This window comes from Periplaneta americana, chromosome 2, assembly GCF_040183065.1.
Source record: "Periplaneta americana isolate PAMFEO1 chromosome 2, P.americana_PAMFEO1_priV1, whole genome shotgun sequence".
In the NCBI taxonomy this organism is placed as follows: Eukaryota; Metazoa; Arthropoda; class Insecta; order Blattodea; family Blattidae; genus Periplaneta; species Periplaneta americana.
This window is the reverse complement of record NC_091118.1, coordinates 205,303,909-205,315,478: the sequence shown is the minus strand read 5'-3', so window position 1 is coordinate 205,315,478 and position 11,570 is coordinate 205,303,909. Positions and strand designations below refer to the sequence as shown.

The 11,570-nt window shown below is 37.7% G+C and overlaps 1 protein-coding gene across 12 annotated transcripts in view; it reads left to right on the top strand.

The window, feature by feature from the left end:
* The first annotated feature begins 6,079 nt into the window (after positions 1-6,079).
* Positions 6,080-11,570, top strand: part of LOC138695076 (F-box/LRR-repeat protein 2-like) — a 361,245-nt gene continuing 355,754 nt past the window's right edge. For 7 of the 12 annotated variants that reach the window (XM_069819448.1, XM_069819439.1, XM_069819444.1 and 4 more), the window contains exon 1: positions 6,088-6,235. The gene's annotated coding sequence lies outside the window, so the exon portion shown is untranslated. Of the gene's footprint in view, positions 6,236-11,570 lie in introns of all 12 variants that reach the window. The other 5 variants (XM_069819456.1, XM_069819449.1, XM_069819458.1 and 2 more) reach the window with 3 other exon arrangements.

Genomic DNA, 11,570 nt, shown 5'->3' with positions numbered 1-11,570 from the left:
GCTACTTTTGCAGCCCCAGTCATGCTGCAGGTTTCCATCTCCGTGTTGACTTCTCAATATACATTTTGTGGTTATGTTCGCATTATTAAGAAACTCGTGCGAAAGCTTACTTACCTATTATTTGCTTTTCTGTCCTAACTAGGTTTCCATCTCCGTGTTGACTTCTCAATATACATTTTGTGGTTATGTTCGCATTATTAAGAAACTCATGCGAAAGCTTACTTATCTATTATTTGCTTCTCTGTCCTAACTAGTATTCAGAAATTGGCATTATTTTTACTATAAAGCTTTTAAAAACGTATCTATACTTAAATGATAACCAACAGCATATTCACGTAATCAATGTTGGCAACCCTCCTGTTTGAAACTACGCTACGGAAAAAAAAAAAAAATGAATTATATCGTCAGCAAATATGCTCAGGCTATGTTGTGCATTTAATAACTGTTACAAATAATTTATTTTCATCACATCTAACATTAAAATATATCCAAACAATAAAAGTATCACTGGCAGATTTGGGTGGCAACACTGGTCGCAACCGCAGCAAAAGTTTCAACAAAACCGATATCAAAAATGCTGCGGCTGCAACCCTGCACGTCGCTGCTTCTAAGCTGCGCGCAGTATGAAAAAGTAGCGAGCAGCAGGTTCGGCAGCCGCTACTTTTCGGGTTGCACTGTTGTTCACACGTCGCAGTACGAGAGTTGCGTAGTTTTTTGTACTGCAGCGCTGCAAAAGTAGCGACGTGTGACCGTTCCCACTTACAAAATTAAACGAGTGACAAGACCAGGCATTAATATTATAACAAGTGCACATTCATCCACCCCTATCAAAGCCTTACAAATAATCCTCTGCAGACTGACACAAAGAAAGAAACTTCATTCTGTACGAAAAATTAAAGAGAATTTCCATGTTTGAATAATGGACGAATTACACAGAATATACACGAAACCTTCAAACATAAGAAAGAGAGGCAGGGGGAGAGAGGTGAAGAGGGAGATAAGAGAAAGAAAGGGGAAGAGGAAAAGTGAGAGACAGGTAGAGAGGGAGAGAAAAGGGAAAGAGGAAGAGTAACAGACGGGGAGAGGAAGAAATGTGGAGAGGGACAGAAAAGGGCGAGAGAGAGAGAGAGAGAGAGAGAGAGAGAGGGAGAAAAAGTGGGTGTGGATTTTAAGAGGGACAGAAAGGAGAGGAAGATATAGAGAGAGGTGGAGGGGCTTAAAAGGAGGAGAGGAAGATTGAGAGAGGGTGAGGCAGAGGAAGACGGCGATAAATCGCAATATAGCGAACGCCAGTAGGGGAAGTTATCCCCACCCACATGAAATGTGCATTCGACACAACACTCGCCTATCACGTAGAGTGTCTGGTGAGCTATAGTCCCGTCGCTCTTATTTCTGGCAGCCAATCACGTTACAGGTCGGCTACATTTAAACGTGTGCGTCTTGTGATTCGCTGATGAAGATAAAGAAGGCTCGATAAATACTTAATATAATCGCCGCCATTTTGGCTCTTTCGTTGGCGTTCGCAGAAAGCATACGAGGACGTTATTTGCCGCTCAATTATTTGCTGAATTACAGTGCGTTTGATTTATTATCATAGGAGCTACGGCATGATAATGTTTAACGGTGTGGCAAATAGATCCCTCGTCCGGTAGCTCGACAACGAAAGAACAAAAATGGCGAACGATACTACCTACCTAGACTTTATAGAGCCTTCACTTTCTAAGACGAAAGCAAAGAGGCGGAGTCACGCCGGAAATAACAGCGTCGCGACTATAGTAGGGGAGAAGTGGAAGGGGTCGTGGGCGGAGCTTCTACGTTCGCTATATTGCGATTTGCCCAAAGACGGAGAGGGAGTAAGGTGGAAAAGAAGATATATGGAGAGAGGCAGGGTGAGATGGGGAGAAAGATGGCAGAGACAGGGAGATGAAGAGGGAGAGAAAGGGGCAGAAGAAGAGCGATGGAAAGAGAGAAGAACAGTTATGGATGGAGAGAAAGAGAGAGAGAGAAGAGCAAGAAGATGTTCAGAGGGACACGGGGAAGGTAGAAGAGAGAGAAGGAGGAAGACAGGGGAATGAATGACAGAGAGAGGGGAAGATTGAGAGGGAGAGGAATAGGGAGGTCGGTAGAAAGAGAGATGGAGAGAGAGAAAGGAAAGATGTAGAGAGGAAATGTGAGGAAAGGGAAAAGAATGTGGGTAGAGAGGATGAGGTGGGAGCGGAAGAATTTGTGGTAGTGGCGTAGAGAGGGAGAGAGGTTGAGTTCCAACAAAAGCGGCATTGATTTCAAAAGTTCCAGCTGACCACACACAATCATCGTATATGTTCGCAGAGATTGCAAATATCTACTAATGGTCTCTTATTTTCTGAATAATTAAAGGTGGAAGGTCCAGTGGTATATCGTTAACTACCGCTTTCAACTATTTCGCTATTTTTCGTGAATGTCGCATTGAAAAAGACTTATTTAAGGGAAGACTCCACTGAAAATCATGAAAATTTTTCCAAATTTTTTTTAGCTACGGTATTTCACTTATTCAGAATTTATATTTTCATACCCCAAATGGATTCAGCTCAATTCTGATTACAAATACTCGTATGTTTACACTTTTTAAATTAAGGCTGGAAGGGGGCGTGGAATTTAAAGAGCTGTCGAAATTGTTTTTCATGGAAGAATTCTTTTTTAAAATTTCTGATTACAAATCTAGTAACTTTTTGTTGGCTCCCTGAAGTTACTAGATGAATGTAGCGGAGGAGAATATTAATTTACATAAATATTCATTTTATTTTCAAATCTATTTTTCTGTGTTCATTTTTGTTGATTCAATACCAACTTTCTTATGCCAAATATTAATCAATCTGGATGAAATTAAGAAAAATATTACTATAATAAACTAGCAGCATTTTTCACAAAATAATCAAACAAACGCACGCAATATATTGTCTTGTACTTGTAGCTAGGAGCAGGAGTTCAGTATAAACAAACGCACGCTTCCAACATGGAGATACAGTCGGGTCTATTGAAAATGTCTCACTGCCTAAAACACCTTGTTCGTATCATGCCAGGTTGCACCGAGCTCTTCAATTATTCAGTCCTCTTAGCATTTTGAAATAATTTCATATCGAGTGAGAGTGGTTAACATACTGGAATTGCATTCAGAATGTCCCGGGTTAGATTCCTGGTGTTGATCAATCTGCTGGAAGTTTTTTCCGTAGTTTTCTTCGACTGAATACAACTAATTTTCAGTTTAATAAAGACGAATACCAGACTGGACCCCAATTACTACGAAACAATAGAAACAGTAGGCCTACAACAACAATCATTCACAATCATAGGGGGAGTTATGGGGGAGACATGGGGGGACACTGCCCCCCAAACATGGCCGAACTTTTTTTTTCTATTAACATTGGAAAATATTGAATTCAAAAGATTTTTCTTGCTTTTGTTTATGATTAAGTTTATGTGCTTAAATTGACGATCTTCAGATCATGTGTCTGGACTATATCATTTATTTTAAATTTCTGAATGTATGAGAATTTCTATACCTCATTTGGGGAATGGAAGCACTTAAATGTTTTAATGTTTTTTTATAACAGCCTGTACTGATGTGTTACAACTCTGCACGTATTCAAGCAGCCACTTGGAGAAATATGAAGAAATGCAGAAAAAAGGAAAGTGATCCCAGTATAATGTGTAAATTTAAAGATGAGATTAAATAAAATAAATATAATTTACATTTTGTATGATATCTTGCTTTTTTAGATAAACAGATACAGTAAATGTAAAATTGGTCTACCGCTGTGGAGTAATGGTTAGCACGTTTGTCCATGAAACAAGTGGGCCCAGGTTCAAATCCTGGTTAGGGTTTTCCGAAGTTTTTCATCAACCAATTGAAGCAGAATTGCTGGGTAATTTTCGGTGTTGGACCTCAGACTCATTTCGCTATCATTAACTCACATATCATCATCCATACAATAGCCCGGGTTATGTTCATGGTGCGGCGTGCTGTACTTGTACAAGAGCGAGACCATTCGACTACCCGATCATTCACAGAATAGGAGTGCTAAGCACAATAAGCCTCAGGCTGCAGTGCAAGCCTTCGGGTCCCTCCTCCGTACAAAAGGAAAAAAAAAAGTAAAATTGTCTGTATATTTTGTTATAATTTTACTTTATTTTATAATACCTTTATTAAATGATCATATTCCGATATACTGTACCAAGGTCAAGCTATAACGGGGGAGGAGATAAATGATGTCCCGCAATACAACTATGAACTATGAAATCTGCATCAACATAGGGTACTACTAATAATGGAATTCCTCAAGGATCAATATTAGGTCCCCTACTTTTTCTAATGTTTATAAATGATCTTGCCCCCTTAATAAAAGATGTAGGTCATCCCATATTATTTCCAGATGACACAAGTATAGTAATTACAGCCAATAACTCCAACACATTCCAATCTTCAACAGAGGAAATTCTCTTCAAAATATGTGACTGGTTCTCAGTCAATAAATTGGTATTAAATTGTAACAAAACTAACATAATTCAATTTAAATCCTGTCCAAATTCAACCTCGCAAATTTCTAGCGCAATAATTAACAACAGATCCCTATTAGAAACAACAACCAAATTTCTTGGTTTAAAAATCGATGTGTTAAATTGGAAAAATCATATTAAAGAAATTACCCCCAAACTAAATTCAGCTTGTTTTGCTATTAGATCTATGCAAAAGATAGTAAATATCAATACCTTAAAAAGAATATACTTTGCATACTTCCATTCGGTAATGAGTTTTGGAATAACATTCTGGGGAAATTCCACAGATAGTAACAGTATATTTCTATTACAAAAAAGAGTAATTAGAATAATAGTAGGTGCCAAATCTAGGGAATCTTGTAGGACTATTTTAAAAAAACTACAAATAATGCCCATGGCTTGTCAGTATATCTTTTCATTAATAATCTTCCTCGTATGTAATCGTGAAAACTTTGTAACTAATTCAACAGTTCATAGCATAAATACACGTCAAAAAAATGACTTTCATACTCCATCGGCAAGTCTATCGCGCTATCAAAAAGGAGTGCGTTATATGGCAGTAAAATTTTTAATAGTCTCCCTATCGATGTAAAAAATGAAACTCAAAACATAAAATTATTTCAGGCCAAATTAAAGAAGTACCTAATTTCTCTCGCCTTCTATTCTGTAGGTGAATTCATGACATTCAATAACACTTCATGAAATTGATACTAAAACTTTGTGTTGTACTAGTAGACTATATTGTAAATCTCGTCTGTATATATATATATATATATATATATATATATATATATATATTTCATCTAGACTGTGGCCCACACCTGTGGAGTAACAGTCAGCGCGTCTGGCCGCGAAACCAGGTGGCCCGGGTTCGAATCCCGGTCGGGGCAAGTTACCTGGTTGAGGTTTTTTCCGGGGTTTTCCCTCAACCCAATACGAGCAAATGCTGGGTAACTTTCGGTGCAGGACCCCAGACTCATTTTACCGGCATTATCACCTTCCTATCATTCAGACGCTAAATAACCTAGATGTTGATACAGCGTCGTAAAATAACCCAATAAAATAAAAAAATAAATCTAGACTGTGACTATAAATTAAGATTTTATAATAGTATTAAGTTTTTTGACTTGTTCCATATTCTAGCTGTAAAGCAATGTATGAATACCATGGAATGTTAATAAATACAATACAATAATCTTGTTATATCGGGATTCTATGGTTTTGCTTTGGTCCTCTCTCCATGTTCACAATCTATGTTAAACAGTTGGCAGGCTTACGTACCGGTATTTTAAATCATAGACAATTTTAAATGCCGCAATCTAAAACTATCAAAATTTCGAAAAATATTAATACCGGTACTTATTCATTAATCAATAAGCGACGACATTGCATTACAATTACACAAATACAATAATCCCTGCTCACATACATATAACAGGGATCAGAGCTAGAACGCAACATTGTGAAATATTGGGAATATACTGTCCTCTAACAGAGCATGCCTCAACACGTCATATATGGTATTGCGCAATCTTTCCGGCAAAATATAACACGGAGAGATCACCTTTGCCTTAGCACTCTGTGGCAGGAAATCAGCTGGTGTCGTTGTTTGCGCCGTGTGGCGCGTGTGACGTTGGGACGATTGTTTTGGTTATGTCCTCAGTGTCATTTTCCTCGGTGATCCATCGTATAGATTAGTAAGGTAATATCTTTCTTTCTTTAGTAGTGTATATTGTTTTAGTTAAATCCATGTTCACGTTATTTGATAAACTAGTCTGAATTGGGTAGTGTGAAAGACTGTATGACTGTATTGCGCAACATTACACCAGTTGAAATATTTAGTCGCGATTTTATTTTGAAATTACCGGACTTTCAGTCGTGGTAAAACAAAATTAATTAATTTTAACACCATATCATTAATTTACGAGAGGGCCCGCCGTAGAAATGACAGATAACTTCATTTCAGCTTGCGGAAATATTGGTCACACTAGGTGATTGCGGTAGGTCTAGTCATACCTACTTTCGCACATATCGCCCAAATGTTGTTCAGATGTCTGACAGAGTTCATTTTGATATTATTGCGTAACATTGTACACCCTACTACGATAACATTAAAGAAAAGTGCGATTACCATAATTATTTATCTGGCATTTTAAGTAGTTTTCAAGGATACCGTATTTGTAACTATACCATAGCCTTATCCCATAACCTTTAATTTAATGTATAGGCCTAAGCCTACCGGGTTAATGTACAATAACTGTTCAGCATTTGGCATATTGAAAGTGTTTGTTACAGTTCAGCCAGCCTTAATAAAGAATAATAGGAAGAATAATATAAATATATTGTCAAAGTTCGTGCGAGATAAAATAACAATCTAACAAAAGAAATCCATTACTGGCATAATTCGTCATACTATCATAATTCTGGCTGATTACATCAACATCAAAGACGTTATATGGATTACATACGTACACATCTTATCTCAATACGTACATACCTTATCTCACTCTTTGTCAATGGCTCTCAAAAGATTACAGTGTGTCCTATTGGCATCTTGTGATACCGGTACTTCAATTTCTACAGAGAGAAATTTTATCCTCTTTTTTATGACTGAATATGACCATCCACTAGTTTCTCCTCGTTTCATAATGTTGCACTGTGCAATGCTGACTACAAAATAGTTGTATTTCACCACGGATTTGGTAGGCCTAGTTGAAATACAATTTTTAAAGTAGGCTTAGGTTCTTGTATTTTGTCACCTAATATTTTACCGTATTTCCTCTTACTTCATAATTCATTATTGTTTTTGCGTTTAATTTAATGTCATAATATGAAGATAAAATTAGATTAAACGATTAAAGCATTGGTGTTGGTTAATATACCGGTACTAAATTATTATCGAAGTACAATCGGTTATTCGATAATTCATATAACTTAACTTAAGTAGTTCATTTTAATTTGATGAAATTTGAATAGAGATAAGCACCATCGCGGCATACGAGAAAATTAATGTTATGAAATCACTGCGGCTGTCAGATTTCGGACTGTACAGTCACGCTCAAAACCTCCTGACGTTTGCAAGTGTGTCCGCTTATCGGCGATATCAACATATGGGCACGCAGACTCGCCGCTTAGGAAGTCTCAAAATCAAATAATAAGTGCGCTCGAAAAATCGGTATGTTGTAGGGACCCTGCATGTATAAATGATGTATGTTTAATGTTTTCTGAACACTAACTGACTAAATAACTAACTTACTGGCTTTTAAGGAACCCGGAGGTTCATTGCCGCCCTCACACAAGCCCGCCATTGGTCCCTATCCTGAGCAAGATTAATCCAGTCTCTACCATCATATCCGACCTCCCTCAAATCCATTTTAATATTATCTTCCCATCTACGTCTCGGCCTCCCCAAAGGTCTTGTTCCTGCCGGCCTCCCAACTAACACTCTATATGCATTTCTGGATTCGCCCATACGTGCTACATGCCCTGCCCATCTCAAACGTCTGGATTTAATGTTCCCAATTATGTCAGGTGAAGAATACAATCCGTGCAGCTCTGCGTTGTGTAACTTTCTGAACACACAGAAATAAAAATAATATTTCTACCCCCTCCCCCCCCCCCCAGTGGTTCCAATTTATGAGTTATGGCGAAGTGCATCAACATTGATTAAAAACGCAGTAATCATAGATTACGAAACGATGGTTAAACAGTAGCCGTGGTTAAAATGTAATTTATGTGCACCATTCATAATCACCGATTACTAAAACATGGCTAGCTGACACTTCATTTAACCAGAGTAAAGTCTATGATGGTACATTGTTTCTACAAAATGACTAAAGGAAAGCATCCATACCGCTGCAAAGATAATAGTCAACGTCTAAAAACGACTGCGCTCACTATGTTCTACATCGAAATGAACGTATCCTACATTTTCGCGTTGCATTTGTTTGCCTTTGGGCGCTGTTATATTTGTGAGTTCCATTTCTTTGTTTTTCAGTACTTTTAGGTTAAAATCGTACAAAGTGGAAAATTGAATCCAAAAATGATTATATCCCAGTGTTAGGTTGAAGTATCGATAGACTTAATTACTAGATTTAAATGTAGGCCTATTATATAAAAAAGATGGAATATCCATAAAGGAAAAGGATGCAGAAAATTGGTAGGAATGTGTGTACGATCTTGGACTACACCAGGGAATTGTGCATTATCCTAAGATCCATCCATAACCTCTCTTTGTTCAGCCAGTGACATAGAGAAAGAGATACTGGTATTCGAGTATTCCCTCTTAAAATACAGAAAATAATAGTTGCATAGAATCGTAATATAAGCAGCCGATCCGTAGGAGAAATATGATTGTTCTTGTGTTATTTCAATTGATCCATTTGTAGATTTTGATAAACGAAATCCCTCCTGAAATTTTCTGTCACCTAATTGCTCGCAAGAATTCTCTCTTTCCACTAAATAACCTTCACGCTCATGCTCTATCCAAGTAATTCAAGTACTGCACAATAATAATCGTCTTCGAAATAATCACCTGTGGTTATGGCCGCCATTTTGCTTTACTTGCTCTACTAATCGCTGGTTATCTCCTTTAACCGCTCATATTTGGCCGGTTAGAGATTACTGTGGTTAACTTCCTATTTAAGTTGTAACCGAGGTCGATCCACCGTAAAAATGCTTAATCGGGGATTAGGTCACAATTTTAACCGATGGTTACACTAACAGACGTTGATGCACGTGGGCATTAATACAGTAAAACTCCGATAAGACGTTGTGCAAGGGACCTCGTGTAAACCGCGTATTAGGCGGGTATACTAATTTTGGCATATATACAGTATATATCAGCATTTTTCTTTATTGAAATATATAATTCCCATTTCGCTTCTGCCAGAAGAAAACTCTCTCATGTATTTGAGTAAAAAACTGCAGGGGAAAGAAGAAAAATCTTAAGGGGAAGAGAGCATTCTCCACCTCTTTCAATATAATATAATGGGGCTATTTCAAATTATGCCTATCACTCAATTTAATTTATCACACTCCACCTTTATGCTATTCGACAAATTTATTAACCCTAATGAAAATAAAACTATTAGGCCTACAGAAACTGATATAAACTCGGGTAAAGGCTCGCGCTGTACAGTTTTAAAACTACTGCCACTGAGAGACAGATGGAGAGTGCAATTAGTTGTGACAACGTCGCGCTCGCATGTTACTGGCGCTTGCGAAACGTCAGGAGGTTTGAGCGCGACAAACCATTTTCAAACACACTCTAATCTCGTCCAGAAACTTCGGCGTACTGATATCACACATTCAAATTTCACATTAATTGAATGTTTACAAAGTATTAGGTACTGCCAGCCTATAGTTCTAGTCGGATGTTATTTGTGTCATTTTTCCTCGACTCATCTTCATAGGTACCAATTGGCCCATCATTTTAATTTTTAAACATCCGTCTTCCTAGCGTGATTAGGTTAGCAGCCGCACCATTGAATCTGATGAGTTCATCTTATTTATCTAACCTTTGTCATCTTGTTGCGCAATTCGATTGCGTCATGAATAAATGAGTAACTCGCGTGTCTGTCACGCCCACTTATATCGATCAGTCAGCTGTGCGAAGACATGTTGGAACCTCGTAAGTGATACCAATATGACATCACTCATAAGACAACTAAGTCAGGAGATACTGGAGTATGGTGGCCAGTTCCTTTCCCCTACATTGCACACAATGTTAACTATAAAAAATAGTAACATTTTATACTAATCTGACATCAAATGTACACAAACAATGTTCTTCCTCTGACATATCGTCAAGTGAGATGTACTGCCTGATAATTTCAGCCAGAACCAGAATCAGAGGTAACCGCAAACATTATGGACGACTCAAATGACGTTTTATTGTGGTTGCCTTAAGGTACTATCCTATTTTGGATGTTCATTTGGAATGTAGAGACAAGCTATCAGCTATGATTTTCGTGGAACAGTCATTTTCTATTTTCTCATTATAAATAGGATTCTTCTTCTTTATGGTCATCATATCTTTCTAGGAAAGCCGAGATTTTCCCGTCCTTATGTTTGTTGCAATTAAAGTGATTTATCCTTCTTCAATTTCGCGTTGAATTGTAATTCACATATAGGTATAAAATCCTTCCAATTTTGATCTCATTTCCAACTAGTAGTATATCGGTAATTTTCAGGGATCAAATCAGATAGCAAGGTACCACATTGATCAGATAATATTGTGAAAAAAAAAAGAGTAATAGGTATAGGTCTCGCAAGTACTGATTACCGACGGAAGGAATGCGAATCAAACACTGCGATAAGGAAGAGCGGGCGACAGGAAAGGTCACGAGATAACTTGAATGATATTCAAGAGTACAGTCGGAAGAGAAATGACATCGATAGAATCAGTCTTGCGTTGTGATAGTTACATTACGACTTTAGTTTGTTCCATTACATGTGAATGCGTGTCTTTGTATCGCACGGTATTATTATTTCATTCGTAAACCTATGTTCCGCGTTTAATTAGCTTCGAATTTTTCTCTTGCTACATTCTTTATTTCCACAGCGATGTCCTCATTTGTTCATCTTCTTGGAGGAGACAGTACTTCCATCGGCTCGCACCTCTCCCCCCTCGGCGTGCCTACATACATGCGTCAAAACAGACAGCAACGCCACCATTCACTGCCGTGATCTATACAGGCTGTAAGGCAGACCACGTGACTCGCTTAACAGCTGATCGCGAAGGGCGGTGTTTCAACCATATCAATTAGTTGCAGTACATGAAAAACAACATATATATCTCTGAAATGCAGTGTAATTGCGTCAGTAAAATTTTAAACAGTGATTGTGAGACTCTTGAGACACAATTCACATGCAACGTAAGGTATAATATTATTTTTGGTGTAAAAATTACGTTATTGCAGGCAAAGTTCGTATGTGTAATAACTGCCTTTATTTCGATTAAACATTGCGCCCTTATGTGGTTAAGTGAATTTTTGGTGTTATAAACAGTAAATATGTGTAATAATATACACGTA